This window comes from Condylura cristata, unplaced genomic scaffold (assembly GCF_000260355.1).
Source record: "Condylura cristata isolate star-nosed mole 26May11 unplaced genomic scaffold, ConCri1.0 scaffold00001, whole genome shotgun sequence".
Taxonomy (NCBI): domain Eukaryota; kingdom Metazoa; phylum Chordata; class Mammalia; order Eulipotyphla; family Talpidae; genus Condylura; species Condylura cristata.
Genome location: NW_004567102.1, coordinates 7,864,744 through 7,881,105, shown reverse-complemented (window position 1 = coordinate 7,881,105; position 16,362 = coordinate 7,864,744).

Below are 16,362 nucleotides of genomic sequence, written 5' to 3'. Positions count from 1 at the left end.
CCCCGGAGGTGACCACATGGTGTGGCAGACCTCTCCTGACCCGCCCGCTGCTCCCCTCAGCAGTGTACTTCATCGATCTTTCTGTTCTGTTCCCCACTCTGTCTCTGGTGAAGCCTCTCACTGCCCCTGAGCCTCTGGCCTGTACCCCAGTTATATAGGCACAAATAAATAAATCTTTAAAAAAAAAAAAAACACCTCATGAACTTAGACAATAAATCATAACAACAACAAGAAAAACTTTGATCAAGCATATTTGACAAGTATAAACAGGTTCTTCAAGATTACAAGGCTTGCAAACTGAACAGTGCACAATCCAGGAAAAGCAGTCCAAACCCATATACAGTAGGTCTTGCACAGAAAGCAGATGTCATGTTCAAAAAAGTTCATGCTTAAAAAAGAAAAGGGGTCAATGTCATCCATTGTTGAATTTCATAGTTTGCAGCATTGGGGTTGGTGTCTCTAGTGTTCCAAAAGAGCTCATGTGCACAGAAATTCATCTGCGACAGCCTGAAACCATAGAGCACTTTCCACCAAATTTAGAGATGTGAGGAGATGTAACGGATTTTGCATTAATTAAAGAAGCATATCAACATAGTGTAATTAATCCTTATTTCCTCCTTTTTTACTTCTAGCCAGTCATTTTTACTCAGCAACAATAGATGCATCCATGAGATTTTCTGGTCTGGGAACCAGGATATCTCTCTAATAAATGACTCCAAGTTCACGGGTGAGAAAAAGGTTGAACAGGACTCTGTGCTCTCACAAACTCTCATCAGTAGGAACTCATCCTGCTTACCCAGGATTTTCTGGCTCAAACCCTTCACCATTTCACAAATCTAGAACCTCCCTGGCCTTTCTGTTCCCTCCACAGGGAAAAGGAAATTGTGCTATCCAATCTTATGGGTCTAAAACAAAGTGCTTGCCACAAAGCTGGTCGTGCACAATCTGTTACTACCACCTGTAGGCCTAGAAAAATTTTCTTATCTTGCAGAAATCTGTAGACCCTGCCCTGTGTTCTCCACACTGCCAGGGGGACAGCTGTGGTCACTCTGACCTTATTGCTGATGACCCTTTTGGTATTCTAGATTCCTGGTGTCTCTCCATTGCTCTTTCCACCATCACAGGCCATGCTGTAACTCGGACCCATGTCTCCGAGATCACAAAGCTTGAGCTCCCTCTCCTTCCACTGAAGCTCATCTCCAAACTGAGCCCCTGCTGAGCTCTGATTGGCCTTCACTGCAGCTCCACAATTTTTTTCCAGCTTTAGGAAGTCCTTACTCCTATTCACAACCTACCTCTATCTGCCATTCAATTCTGACAGTAAAATGGTTCTCTCACCCTTTCAGAGGATTGGCTTCTGACTTGCCAAACCTGACCCCTGCTCAGGAAGTGCCATCAACCTTCTGGATGTTTCTCTGGCTGGGGACCCCATTACCTAACCTTTTCTTAGAATTCTTTATGTATCTTCTCTTAGCCTGCAGACCCCGATCTGAAAGCTAGCATCTACCCTTTTAAAAACCTCTACCATGTGACTTCATCATTATATTGAGCTATAAATTTGCTGTGGGCACTGAGAGCCAGTCCAGTAACCTATTCTTTGCCTTCTTTCCTGACCTTACCAAATGTCTTTGAGCCCAGGATCTCCCCATTGGACCCTGCCCTCTCCCTCCAATCTATTTTTTGCAGACAGAACTAACATCAGATGACCTCAGACCTCTCCTGGAGAGTAGCTCCAGGTTGCTCAGTTAGTAATCTTGATTTCTTATGTCTCTGACTTGAAAGGCTTTACCCAGACTCCTTGCACCTCAGAACTCTGTGACAAAGAGTAGGAGCGCTCTCATCTTCCGCTCAGCAACAAGCACAGCAGGCATTAAAATGGGATTTCACAGGCCCTCTCTGGTGGTGCAAGGAGTTAAAGCACAGCACTACGAAGCTCGCAGAAGCCACTGCAGCACGAGTTCGATCCCCTGCCAGGGAGGTGACCCACATGGCATGGCAGATCTCTCCTGACCCGCCCACTGGTTTTCTCAGCAGTGTATTTTAGTCAATCTGCCTGTTCTGGTCCCCACTCTGTCTCTGGTGAATGCTCTCACCCACCACATCTGTGGCCCGTACCACAGTTCTGTAAGCATAAATAAATAAATCTTAAAAAAAAAAAAAAGTTCATGTCACGGGTCCCAAGAGGACTCAAAAAAAAAAGGGGGGGGGGCTTTCACACCTCTGTGATGGTGGATAAGGTGGTCTGGTTCATACACCCATATTTAATGGCCTTCAACTTAAAGACCCTCTGAGTAGAGACTGACAAAGCTCTGCCTGCTCTACCCCAACTCATCTTTCTGGTGACAAGAGAGGGACCCTCCTGGAGGATCCTCACTTGCCGTTCATAAGCAGATGGCCGAGAGCTTCATTGTCACCTGCATTGAGGCCATTCCCACCCATCACCTCTTTGCAGGATCATGGCAGGAAACTAAGTTCTAGTGCTGGCCCCAGGAAGCATCACAATGAATGAATTGTGATCTCAACTTCACTTAGTGTGTGGGCTGCCTGGAGTCTTAGCTCCATGTCACAGGTGCCACAGGACCTTAGATGCCTGACAGGGGCCTTGACCTCTGGACACAACCTGAAAATCATTAGAGTAAGACTTGGCAACTGTTTTAGGCTTTGAGAACCAGAGGCAAAATAGGAGCTTACATAAAAGGAAAAGTGACTATGTGACCCTCTCTTACCTGTCTGGGGAGGGCTATCTGGGGCTGGACATGCTTTGTTCCCACTTACGCTGGGCAGGAGTCACTGCAGACATTCTCAGGAAAAGCACAGGCCCAGGCAGGAGGCCTCAGGTGGGCAGGTGGGGCTTGCCCCTTTCAGCTTGTCCCAAGGACAATGCCAGTGTCCTTGATGAGGGTGAGGGCCCTGTGCTCGCAAAAGACCCCCAAGTGCTGCCACCAACAATGCCACTAGAATGTCTCTGGGGGATGGAGTCCTGGGTGCCCCTGGACAGACAGTGAAACTGAACTTGGCACTGCCCCTGGCCTCCCCCCTGCCAGAGGCATCTCCTGGGATTACATGCACAAGCTGCTCACCCACACTTTCTTCCTATTGCACAGGGGACACCTGAGCCTGGAGGAGGCCTCTACTTCTGGCAGGATTTTCCATGTTATCTAGTTGTTCCCAGAACCTACAGGGTGGCAGGCTACTGATTCCACATCAGGGCCTCAGTGGCAAGACCTGGGCTTTGTTACTGGACCGTGGTGCCAGCTCCCAAGTCACAAAAGGGGAATCAGAGCCTTGCCTTGGCTCACCCTGTAGTGTATTGACTGTTTGGTTCCCCACATCCTCAGGGTAACCCCAAAACCTCAAACCCTTGGCAGATGGCTCTAGGAAAGCTCCCTAACTGTAAGAACATGGTCCCCACATTGCCTTAGCTCTTCTTAGTGTTGATGGACTGCCTATACACGCCGCACCCACCCCCCTGAAGTCAACAGAATCACATCAATGTCTGGGACTCTTGGCAAGAGTCTGGATGGCAGCTGCCAGCTCCAAGCCATTAGGATTTCACTGTGCCAGGCAGCAGTGATGAGCACTTGAAAGGCAACTCGTTGAAACTGAGAGAGGTTGTTGAGTCCTACACCCAACTCAAAACCCGAGTCTAGACAGGAGATCATAAAACGTCTCATTAATATGGTTATGATGACGTGTCGAAAAGACAATATTTTGGATATACTGGGTTAAATAAAATAGATCAAAACTGATTTCCCCTGATCTTATTCCTCTTTTAGATGTGGCTGCTGGACCATGTCATATTCCACATGCTCCTCATTGGGGCTGTCAGCAGCAAATACACCACTGTGCTGGCTGGCACCTCCCCACATCACATGGACACTCGAGGGCCTGCCGGTGGGCAGGGAGCTGGTGTCGGTGCCAGGCAGCCGTGATGAGCGCGGTCTCTGTGCTGCCCTGTCCTTGGAACACACTAGCTACTGGCACCTCAGGTTGCCAGAGACAGCAGATACAAATACAGGATGCCCAGTTTAATTTGAATTTCAGATAAACAACAGATCATATTTTAGTATATTTCCATGTCATTATTGGTTGTTTATGTCAAATTCAAATTGGCCTCTTCTAGTTTATCTGTCATCCCTATGAGATAGGTCCCTTGTGTCCTCCTCATCTTTGAGGCCACACCAGGGGCTCAGCCCTCCACAAGGGGCTGGCCCCCTGGTGCTGGCTCCAAGAGCCCTTAAGAGGTCATCGCTGCATTGCCTGTTGGTTACTGAACCCCCTACCCACATGCCCCTGGGGCTACACCAGCACCTGAGGCTCTTAGCAGGGGTTAGGCCTCTAGGGTCTACTTGGAAGCCAGTAGAGGACAGCTTTGCATTGCCTTGGTTTACTTAAAGTGCACTACAGGGTCTGACGGATCCCATGTCATTGGTTAACACAGACCTTGGTGGTGACCATCCACACATTGACTTGGTTCTTCCTGGAGCATGTGGCCTCTACTTTGCCCACATGACCCAGATCACCTGGGCCACATGAACACTTTAGCCCCTTGGATAGGAGCTGGGAGCACTGGTACCCACTAAGGAAGCCAGTAGGTCTGATCCTGGCATTGCCTTGGCAGCTTTTCAGTGTGTGTGGCGGGGGCTGGCCTGACATCCCCACCACATATCTGGCTAATCCCTGAGGGCCAGTGTCCCTGAAGGGACACTGTCTTGCTCTGTGCTCCTCATCGTGCCTTGGCTGCCTCCCCCCTGCTCCCCTACACAGCTAGGCTCATAGGGCTTTCTACCCCAGACAGGTGGCCCAAGTCTCCCTGAATCTGCAGGCATGTGCCCCCTGCAGTGAGCTCTTCCTGGGGGAGAATGGTGGGCTGGGGGCAGTGTGGGCTGCTTGTGGGTGTTGGCTATCCCACAGCTATCCCAGAAGGCTATTCTCTTCTGGCTGACCTGACCTTTTCTTGTTCCTTACTTACCCACCAGCAGATAGTGGATGCCAGCGATCCCCTCTACTGAGCGGGCCACTTCAGAGCCAGTGAAGACCCTGTAGATTCCTAGGCTTGGGAAATAAACCCACGCCCAGCTGGCCAACCTCAGGCTGGTTGACTGCAAGCCCTGCCTGCTTTTACGTGTATGCCTCAACCTTGGTCACTCTTTGTGTTTGTATTTTTCTGTCTCACTTGTAGCATCTCCTTTGAATGTGTGGTTTCTTGATGTTGCATGAGAGAGGGCTCAGGGAGTGTGCCTGCTGGGTGGAGCTCAATGAAGGAAGAGGCAATGCCTGTTTTGATCTTAATACTGCTCCTGAAGCTCTGTGCAGATGTGGAAGAGGTACCTCAAACCTTAGTTGCAGTATTCCTTCCTTTAAATGAGATTAAGCTTCTGAGAGGCTGAGGATGATAATTTGAGTTCTCTGGAGACAATAGACTGTTATTTTACAGTTTGTTCGTCCCCACTTTTTGCAGTCTGATTTTGTTGCTGGAACAAGGCACAGCTGAGTGTCAGGAAGAATCGGACCACCCTCAAGTTGAAGACATCTTTGGAAACCCCATCTAGCATGGCTTTGGGGCTCAAGTCAGCATGGTGATCTTTATCTGGTTGCCTAGTACCCAGCACAGATGCCCCCCCAAACCTAATGCCTTTCCTCACTGCCCCAAGACTCCTTGCCCCATATCTTAGTGGTGACTTAAAGAGTTTTCCCTTTACCATCAACACTGAAGCCACACTTAGGAGCTTCTACAGCCCTGTCTGTAACCTTCCACAGACTGTAAACATTTAGTTTGGGCTCGAGGTGTCTGACCATCCACAGGGCCCCCCCAAAAAAACTTGATGGAGTGTGTTGTGTGATATCATTTGGTGCTGAGAACTCAAAGGTCAGGTCGGGGTTACCTTTCGTGGGGATGTGTGGGACTCTGGTAGAGGTGTGCAGATGAGAGGGGGTGCTGCTGCCCCAACCCTTGGCTCTCTGTCATTAACTTTGAGGACTGTCAGCTCTCCTGAGCAGAGGCTTGTTCTTGGGCCTGTGGTCTAGAGGGAAAATGTGTGAACAGCATTTCAGGTTTAGTAAGTGGGGAAATCTCATCCAGTTCACAAGCATGCCTGGTGCTGGAGGGGACTTGGGGTCATGTAGGGTTGTAGGACTGTTGAACTACCCCCTGGGGAGGACAGTCAGGAAAGAAGGTGAAAAGGGCCAGATGATTACAGGGTGCTAGTTGCTCAGGGACATTCTACTGGCTTTTCTTTGCTTTCTTCAGCTTGAGCTCAAAGCAGGGGCATCTGGAATGTTTTGATATCCTCTATCAGGGAAAACTACAACTAACTACAACTAAGTCTTCACCTGGGACTAGATGTTAAGTTTCCCTGGGACCTCACCTTTACTTTTCTTCTCACAGCCAAGAAGAACAGGACCCAGTTGGTGTAGGCTATCGGGCAACATGGAGGCACCAGCTGGAGCCCTGCTCTCTCTCTGGTCTTGGGGTTCTGCATTTTCCAAGAGGATGCTCTCTTGGTCCCCACTTGGACCCTGCAGGCCGGGAGTCCAAATCTGTGACTATGGAGTTGGTTGGAGGACTGGCATGAAAATACCTTCTTGAGTAGTTCTCTTTGGGAGAATTCTGAAATTGAATGTGTTCATCATTTGCAATTACTATCAGTTGGTGCAGAAAGGGAACAGGGGTGCCAGCATCAGCCCAGGAAAGCCTACCAGGGAGAACCCGTCCAGTTCTATGGGTCTGTGGGCTCAATCCTGTTATTTTGCTAATCTGTATAATTTAAAATATCAGTGATACATATCAATAAGGAGGACTTATTTTGTTTGTAAATATAGGTCTCACACACAGATAGTATCCCATTGTTTATAAAGCAGGACTGCTGTCATCCTGAGTCATTTGAAATTCACCAAGGTAAGTGGCTCTTAACTGCGTTCCTAGCTCTGCCCTAGACCTAGAGGCAGTGGGGCCTTCTGTGTCTGGAGGGCTCGCCTTAGTCATGAACCAGGGCTTTTTCTGGGCTCTGCTTTGACAAGTGACCTGAGTGGTCTTAACAGGAAAGTGAAGTCCCCTCTTGCCCAACCACCCCCACCCACATACCATCAATACACAGGCCACCTTCCTGTGCACAGCAGTGAGGGCTTGGTGAACTCCTGCTGGTTCCCTCCCATCTCTTCTACAGTCACAAAAACTCTGACTGTCATCACATATTTGAAAAACCATGAGTCTTGGAAGCAGACTATTTTTTAGTCTTTTGTGGTAAATCATATGGCCTTAGGGCATTGCTTTGGACTGGATCTGTGTGTGTTCCCCACATTCACAGCCCTAACCTGCCATGTGATGTACTTTGGAGGTGGGACTTTGGAAGTGGAAATGGCTTAAGCGAGCACTCCATGCCCATTTAAAAAGATGGAGAGACTAGCACACTCTACAGTTTTCCAGGTTGCCTTGTGTGAATGAGGAAGGGAGCCCTCTCCGGAACCTGAGCACACACACATGTGGCCTGACACTTGCAGCCTGCAGAACTGCCAGAAATGAACCTTGTTGCTTAAGCAGCTCCCTGCCTATGATATCTTGTTGAAGTCGGGCCCTCCCTGGTGGCACAGCAGGTTAAAACACAACACTGAGGAGCTAAAGCCACTTCAGCATGAGTTCGATCCCTGCACGTCCTGGAAGTGACCCACATGGCCTGGCAGACCTCTCTTGGCCCGCCCACTGCTCCCCTCAGCAGTGTACTTCATCAATCTGTCTGTTCTGCACCCTACTCTGTCTCTGGCGAATCCTCTTACTGCCCCTGTACCTCTGGCCAGTACCCCAGTTCTGTATGTATAAATAAATAAATCTTTAAAACAAACAAATAAACAAAAAAACAAATATCTTGTTGAAGTTATCCAAACAAGACAGGCAAGGATAATATTTGAATATTTAGAACACTGTTTCTCAGCCATTGGAACTCAATGCTAGCCTCCTAATAGGCCCTGGGGAAGGGATGCTGAGCTGTTTCTTCTGTTCTCCTGAGAAGGCATCCTTCAAAACCTCATTGCTCACATGCCAGGGCTTTGCCATGACACCCAGAAAATTCCCTGCATTTCTAATCTTTTGTGTTCCCTATAAGTAATTCATACTGCCAAGCCTTCAAAGAGAATTACAGGGAATTATAAATCTCCTCTTCACCTTACTAAGCCTGCTTTCTGATAGAGAAGCAGGCCCACTTTAGGATTGGGTTGGGGGGCTAAGGATGAACCCGATCCCACCCTGTACACGCTACATGCTTCACATCTCACTCAGAATCAACGTGGTGTCTTCTAAGCTGAGCCCCAGTAGATGCTCAGATGCCGAGCTGAGGTATGGAGCTGGAACACACTCTGCTCAAGCTGAGCTGAGTTCAACTAGACCTGGGATGCTGATGCTGACCCCTCCCCCTTACCCCGGGCTCTTTATGTGGTTGAGAAGCACCTCCTTTTTCCTGAACTAGTGTTCATGGGGAATTAGAAGCAAGGCATCAACTGAGTTGCTTTGTGAGAGCAGGGGAAGATACCAGGCTATTAACAAATACAGAATATGTTAGGAGCCCCCCAAATGGAGTATGAGTTCAGACAGTGGGTCTAACAGGCAAAACCAGGCCTCTGACCAAGTTGTGGCTATGTAGTCATCTTATTCTGGTTGGCAGCTCTTGGTGGTCAGGGGTAAGGGCAGGGAGCCATGAATCACCAATATCCTGCTCCCAACCCCACCCAAAGGGCATCTAGACTGGTAGGCTGTTGGAAAAAGGGTAAACATAAACCAAAGGGATAAGAGAAGTCAGCAATGTCGGGGAAGTAACTGCTCTGGGATCTTCCAGAAAGGGGTATGGAGGATGAATGAATGTATCAAAGGAAAATCACAATAATGAACAGTAGCAGCTGTTACTGTCTCATGTAGGGTCCACATCAAAGCCTTACAAGGCTGATATGATAAACCTCACTTTACAGATGAAGATACTGATGCTTGGGAAGCTGTCACTTCCCCAAACCAGGATTCCATCAGATATATCTGTGACCCCAGCTTCTCCACTGCACTGGAGTGAAAACCAAGCACATGTTCTTACATCAGCCAAGCCCCAGTGCCATCGCTGGCCAACCATGTGACCTTGGGCAAGTGACTTAACCTCTCTGTGTTCATATTTGTCATCTGTAAAATGAGGATTACAAGAGATTAAACAAGACGATGCTTACAAGGCACTCAGTGTCGTTCCTGCTTAAGGGGATGTGGTACAGTTTTGCTTGTTCCTGAACTTTCGTTTTGATACTGGGCACCTGTAGCTTCAGTCAACTTTGTGTTATTTGGAAACCTAGATGTCCTCATCTTGTGACAATGACAGCACTCTCAGTTTTTCCCAGTCTTTCCCATCACAGCGATTGGCTATGTTATGGAGAGAAATGTGTTCTCTCCAAAGTCATTTGTTGAAGCCTGTGTCTTCCCCACACCATATGACTGTATTAAGAGATAGGGTTGTTAAGAGGTAACTAGGGTTAAGTGCGGTCTTAAGGGTGGGGCCATAATGTAGTAGGAAAGGTGTCCTTATAACAGGTGGAAGAGAGATCAGCTGTCTATATCACATGAGAACACAGCAAGGAAGCAGCTGCTTGCATGCTAGAAAGGAGGTGCATACCAATACCTATGCTACTGCATCTCAGTCTGGGCCCTCAGCACCATGAGAACATACATCTCTATTGTCTAAGCTATCCAGAGCTTGGTATTTTGCAGCCAGAGCTGATGGACACAGCTACCATGCAAAGATTTGCACGGCCTGAGACCTGGCTGTTGGCCTACAGAATTCTAGCTCCTTCATGAGCAGCTGGTCCTATATAAGATCACTTCTACCTCTAAAACATTTTCAATCTTTCCTCTCTCCTGGTTTTATTAAGCATTTTTAAAAGGTGAAAGATTTGTGCGATCTGAAGAGGAACTATCTTCTTAAGCATTTTCAAAATGCATTTTTCTTCAAACATCTGTAAGAGTAGAGAAAAAACATATATGAAAACCAACATGCACACGGTCACCAGCTTCAGTAATCATCAGCACATGGTGACCCTTACTTCACCTGAAGCTCTCCCCACCCCTCCTTCTATAGTATTCGGGAACAAACCCCAAACAGACACCATGTAATTTTATCTAGAGGAATTTCAGTATGTTTCTCTAAACCATGAGGACGCCTTTACAAAAATAACCATTTTACCACTGTTAACCACAATATTTTTAAATTATTTTTTAAATAATATAATAGTTTATTTTTACATCATTTTGTGTCTTTTCTATCTCAGTTGTAATTCGTGTGGGTTTCGCATCACCAAATAACCCATATGCCGTCACCATAGTCCAGGGCACTCCCACCCCATTTTTGATCCCATTCTCCACTCCACCCCCATAAAAGGTCTCTGGTGTATAGTTGTTCATTATTATTTTTTCTTCCCAGTCCTTTATGCTTCTGCTATGAGTGAAACCATCTGATATTTTTCCTTTTCTTTCTGGTTTATCTCACTAAGCATGATCCCTTCCAGCTCCATCCATGTTGCTGCAAAAGGCATGAGTTGTTTTTTTTTTGGTTGCTGAGTAATATTCCATTGTATATATGTACCACATCTTTTTAATCCAGTCATCTACTTTTGGGCATTTTAACCACAATATTTTTAATAATTCTTAAATATAACGAAAAATCTAGCCAATGTTTAAATTACTGTAATTAACTTAGGGAAAATATTTTTTAGTTTGTTGGTTCTAATCGGGATGTAAATAAGATCCATAGTTGTGATCAGCTGACATGCCTCTAAAGTCTCTTTTACTTTTTATATTCTCCTACATCTTTTCATCTCCATCCAATTTTTCTATGAGTAATTTGGGTTATTTGTCCTGCAGAACATCACACCATCTGAATTTTGCTGATTATCTCCTTGCGGTGCAGTTTGAAAATCTGTATCCTCTATATTTTCTCTGTGTAATTGTATACATGCCTGCGTGTGTAAAGATACACATACACAGTACATGCATGGATCACACACAAATACCCACATACAGGTGCCTCAACACACGTGCACAATGTGTGGGCAAACATGTGCATATGCATGAACAAGTGTGCAAACGTATGTACATATGTGTGGAAAGAGAATGTCCTGTGTGTTTCCATTTTCGCTGCTCTCTCTTTGCAGGGAGGTGGGAAAATATATTTTCATATCTAGAAAAGTTGATATTTTGCTCTAGCGGCTATCCTTAGGTAATGGGCTACTCTTAAGTTTGACTTATAAAATACATTAAATCCTACCTCCTGTCACTTGTTTTGCTGTTGTTTCCAGGTTTATTGATTTATTGGTGAAAAATCCTCTTTGAATTTCCCTTCACCTCCATGCATGCCCATCACCTTTATTTAGTCGCCACTTTTTCCCCTCTAAACAATTGCAATGGTCTCTGCACAGGACTCCTTGCAACGACTGCGATCCCTGCAGCTTCCCAGCAGGGAGCCCGTCACTGTTCAGACAACACATGTGACCCTGGCCCAGGCTTCTCACTGCATTTCAGACACAATGTGAATGTGAGTGTCCTTAGAAGCCTGCGACCCGGCCCCGCCCGACCAGCCAATCGCCTTCTGAGTACATCCCTTTCTCCTGCTAGCTCATCACCCCCTGGCCTCATCACCCTTTGGTCCCTCAAACTTGCCTATTTCCCTCCACGGAGCTTTTGCACCTTCTGTTTCTTGTGGCTGGAACATTCCCCGTTCCTGTTTGGTTGAGTGGTTCCTCTTCCTCCGGGTCTCAGTTGAGTGACTCTCCCTCACCAAAACCAGCCCTGTTCTCTCTTCCCCTGAAAGGTCTCCCCTCACTCTCTACTTTGTGGCCTCATTATAATTTGGAATTGTCACTTTCACGTGTGTTCATGTGCGTTTTGTATCTACTTTTACTGTTCAATTATACATTCCACAAGGACAGCAGTCAGTCGGATGATTCTGTGTTTGGTCTTCTGCATAGAGGTTGATATACAGCAAGTGCTCAATAAAAATGTGAGAATCCATTAAAATAAATAGTGCATAGGGGTGGCAGTTCACATGCAAAGAAAGAGGAGAGGTAGGAAGCCATGAGTCCTGGCTCTTCGGATCCTCACAGAAGAAGGCTCCCTGCCCTTGGTCCCCCCAGTTGGCAGCAGGGAGCAGGGTGGGGACAGCCAGGCCACTTGACCCCTCTCCAAAAGCCAGCTCTGAGATGAAGATTTGAGTGTAAGCCATCTGCTTAGAGGTAGAAGAAACTTCAGGAAGAGCATGGGGAACTGAGACAAGGAAAGCAAGTGCCAGTAAGAGGTATAATCACAGGGTGATTGGGGCTTGGTCCCTTGGGGTGCTCTGGGATCCCGGGTCTTGAGTTACCTGTGAGCGAGGGAGCTGGAGTCTTCATCTACCAGCCTCTTAGTCACAGACGGGAGCTGCTCTGGGTGACATTTATTTCCCGACTTGCCAGCAGGGGATAATGTAGACTCTGGCAGGGGGCGAAGCCCTCAGGAGAACACATGGATGGCGTAAAGTCAGGGTGGAGCAGGGACACACCTGCCTACCTGCACACACCTGCGATTCCATAGAGGCTGGTACCGGGAGCTGCAAGAGTTACCCAGACATTCCCTTCCCCATACCACAGATGGGCATCCTGCCAGACACCAGCCAGGAGCCCTGGGAAGGATTATCCCCAGCAGCAGAGAGGATCTTGTGCCTGCAAACAAGTCCTCTGAGTGTGCAGGTGTTATGTCAGCAAAGTCTGCCTCTCACGCCCACTCGAGCCTGGTGACTTCCAGGTGGGTGAGGGTGTCTGCTAGGGGATAACCGGGTGGGGGATGGGCAGATGAGGAGAGCTGTCTGCATAACAATTTTCAGCTAAGGCCCTCTTCCACCTTCAAACTGCTCTGTGAGGTGGATGGAAAGAGATACCCCTCCCCCTTCAGTTACAGAGGAAGAAACTGAGAACAAGGGAGGACAAGTAACTTGCCCAAGGTCACACAGTGAATGTATGTAAGAAAGTATAGAAGAGGAAGTGACTTTGTTGAGGGTTCTCACAGAATGGCTGAGAGATGGACCTGTCCCTAACCCTGGATTCTTTCTTAAAAATGAGCATTCTGGGCCCTCCCTGGTGGCACAATAGGTTAGAACACAGCATGGCAAACTTGCTGCAGCCATTGCAGTTAGAGTTCGATCCCCACCCGGGCGCAGCAGACCTCTCCTGACCCGCCTGCTGCTCCCCTCAGCTGTGTACTTCGTCAATCTGCCTGTTCTGCTCCCCACTCTGTCTCTGGTGAATCATTTTGTTGCCCCTGAGCCTCTGGCCTGTACCCCAGTCTGTATGCATAAATAAATAAATCTTTAAGAAAAAAAAGAGTATTCATATAGTAATTTAAAAATTATATATATATATATATGTATATTTACATTGTTGTTCATTTTAAAAGAATGTTTACTACCCCAGGTGTAGGCCCCATAGAATTTCCCTCCCAATTCCGCCTGTCTCCTGTGCCCCTCCCTCCTTTCTTCCGATCGCTCTCCCTCTCTTTCCCCTGCAGGATGTCTTTGGTCTATAATTATTTGTTTGTTTATGTTGTACTTTATATAGCTATTATTTTCCCTCTGTCTTACTTGGCCCCCTGCATTCCTTCTATAGTGAAACTATCCAACGTTTTTCTTTTTTCTTCTGACTTATTTCACTGAGCGTGATCCCTTCTAGTTCCATCCTTATTGCTGTGAACAACATGAGTTTATCTTTTTGATTGCTGAGTAATATTCCATCGTGTATATAGACCACCTCTTCTTGATTTGATAGTTTATTTTGGGCATTTGGGTTGTTTCCAGGTTTTTCTTATTGTAAGTAGTGCTGTAATAAACAGGGGTGCAGGTGTTCTTTTGAATTAATGTTTTTGGGTCCTTTGGGTAGATCCCTAGGAATGGAATTGCTGGGTTATATGGTAGTTCCATTTTCAGTATCCGCATGTTAAAGCTGTTTTGCCGTGTGAGTGCAGGAACGGAAGTCAAGACCAGAGTGAGAATTCTGGGGCTATTTTCCAAAGTGGCGAGGCAGGCGACTTTCTCAGGAGCAGCCACCAGATGGCAGAGGAACTGCACAGCTCCTGCTCTCCTGGTGCAGTGGGGGGAGGGTGACAAGGATGAGCACATTCCTGATGACCCCTGGCGACCCCTGGAGGGCTGGCAGGAAGTAAGGGAGGAGGTGGAAATACTGCCAGTTACTGTGTGTGTGTGTGTGACCTTGGGCAAGTTACTTGCTCTCTGGGCTTCTCAGTTTCTTCCTAGCAATTGGGAGTTTGGACTGAATGTATAGGACACCAGTCTTTTCCAGGTCTGGCTCTGAAGGGGGCGTGACTGCTGAGGCCGTGGGAGTTGAGGCCATCCTGGGTGTGGATTCCAGGTGCAAGGCTGGCAGCGAGGAGGGCAAGGGTCACAGGTGGTCAGGGGATGACAAGGAAACTTTCAGAGCAGGGTGAGGAAGGGACAGGAGAATGTTGGACGATGCATGCATGACAAAAAGTGGGGATCGGGGTATCATACACTAGGAATAGGGCTCCTATTGAGTCATCTCCCTGGGCATAGTGCTCAGCTAAAGGACCTTTTCTTTGGCTATTGTCTCACTTCCACTCTACACACTTCGTCTCTTATCAGCCTGCTTCAATTCCTTCACTGCTGCCAGCCTTTCTGAAATGGTCTACTGATTTGTGTGCTGATTTCTCTCAGCTCCCCTGAATGTAAGCTCAGTGAGGGCAGGGACTTGATCTTCTTGTGTATTCTGGATCTCTGGTGTCTAGAACACTTCCTGGAATGTCGCCATTGCCCATTACATAGCTGTTGAATGAATGATGTAAATATGAATTGAAATGGACAAAGTCTTGAACTAAGTGTCAGAGGCCTGGGGCCCTTCTGTCTCTGCTGCTGTGTGATTTGGATTTTAGTCTCCTCATCCTTAAAATGAGGTGCTGGTGGGTCCAACCTGGTGGCGCAGTGGGTTGAAGCACAGCACTGAGGAGCTAAAGCCACTTCAGCATGAGTTCGATCCTGCCTGCCCCGGAGGAGACCACATGGCGAGCCAGACCTCTCCTGGCCCGCCCGCTGCTCCCCTCAGCAGTGTACTTCGTCTATCTGCCTGTTCTGCTCCCCACTCTGTCTCTGGTGAAGCCTCTCACTGCCCCTGAGCCTCTGGCCTGTACCCCAGTTCTGTGTGCACAAATAAATAAATCTTTAAAAAAAAAAATGAGGTGCTGGAGCACCATCAAGTTTCACAGAAACAGGCATTTCTTCCCTCCCAATTCTGAAGTCTTAGGGCTCCATCAACTTAGTCCATCACCGATCGGGCCTTGCGCTCCCCTCAAGGACCAGCAACCAGCTGGAGAATGGACACTGGGGCAAGCATGGATTCACTCCATGGACACTGGAGACCAAGACAGAGATGTGCACCGGCCAACAGACTCCCATGTGCTCCTGGCAAAGATAAGACACCACAGATCTTCTTCCTTCATCCCCAAAGGTGGAAAAGGCAAAGTTGGAAAAGGGCTTGGTATGATTTCCCCTCCCTTACGAAGAAGTTGAATTTTATTACATGATCTCCAAAGAGGTGACTACAGGCCCATTGACAGGTTCGGTTTGAGGAGAAAGATGAAGTTTTGCCTCCTTTAGTCAGCTGCCGACAACGAATCATCTGTCCACATGGAGCTCAAGGTTCGCCTCCAAACTTGCTACTTGATGTTCAGTCAGACCCTGCTACATCAGTGTCACAGATCTGCTCTGCAGAAATGCAGATTCTCAGGTCCCTCTGACTGCAGTTTCACAGGATCGCCATACGGTCCTGTGCACACACGGGCCTGGAAGTACTGGACCAGAGTGCCCAGAACAGCACTGGTCCAGATCCACGGCTGCCTGCCCATGTGCTCATGGGCAGGGCCAAACTATTTACTCAGTAGGAGGACGGAGGAGGAAAGGCGCAGGGTGCCAGGCTAAATAAGAAGGCTACACCGAGTTAGCATACTGAGCTAGAGCATGAATGAGCTCCCTGAAAGAACTTCACTGTGAGCTGGGGTGGGCTGGCTAATGGCAGAGCCCTCAGAGTTATGAATTCTCTTTTCATCCATTTGGTATTTCTTCATGAAGGGAACCAGGCCTCAAAAGAGCATTTGCAATGTTCCTCTGGGGTCTCTACCTTTCTCCCCAAACACAACCTGCTGGTGGGCCTCCTTTCTGCCAGGAGGCTGGCCAGTCTGGACTCCAGCTCCCTGCCCTCTGGCTTCTAGAGCATCCAGCCAATGGGAGCTCCAGAGGGATGAGTGGGCAGCAGGACTCAAGGCGGGGTCACCCTCTCCAGAGCAGCCCTCCC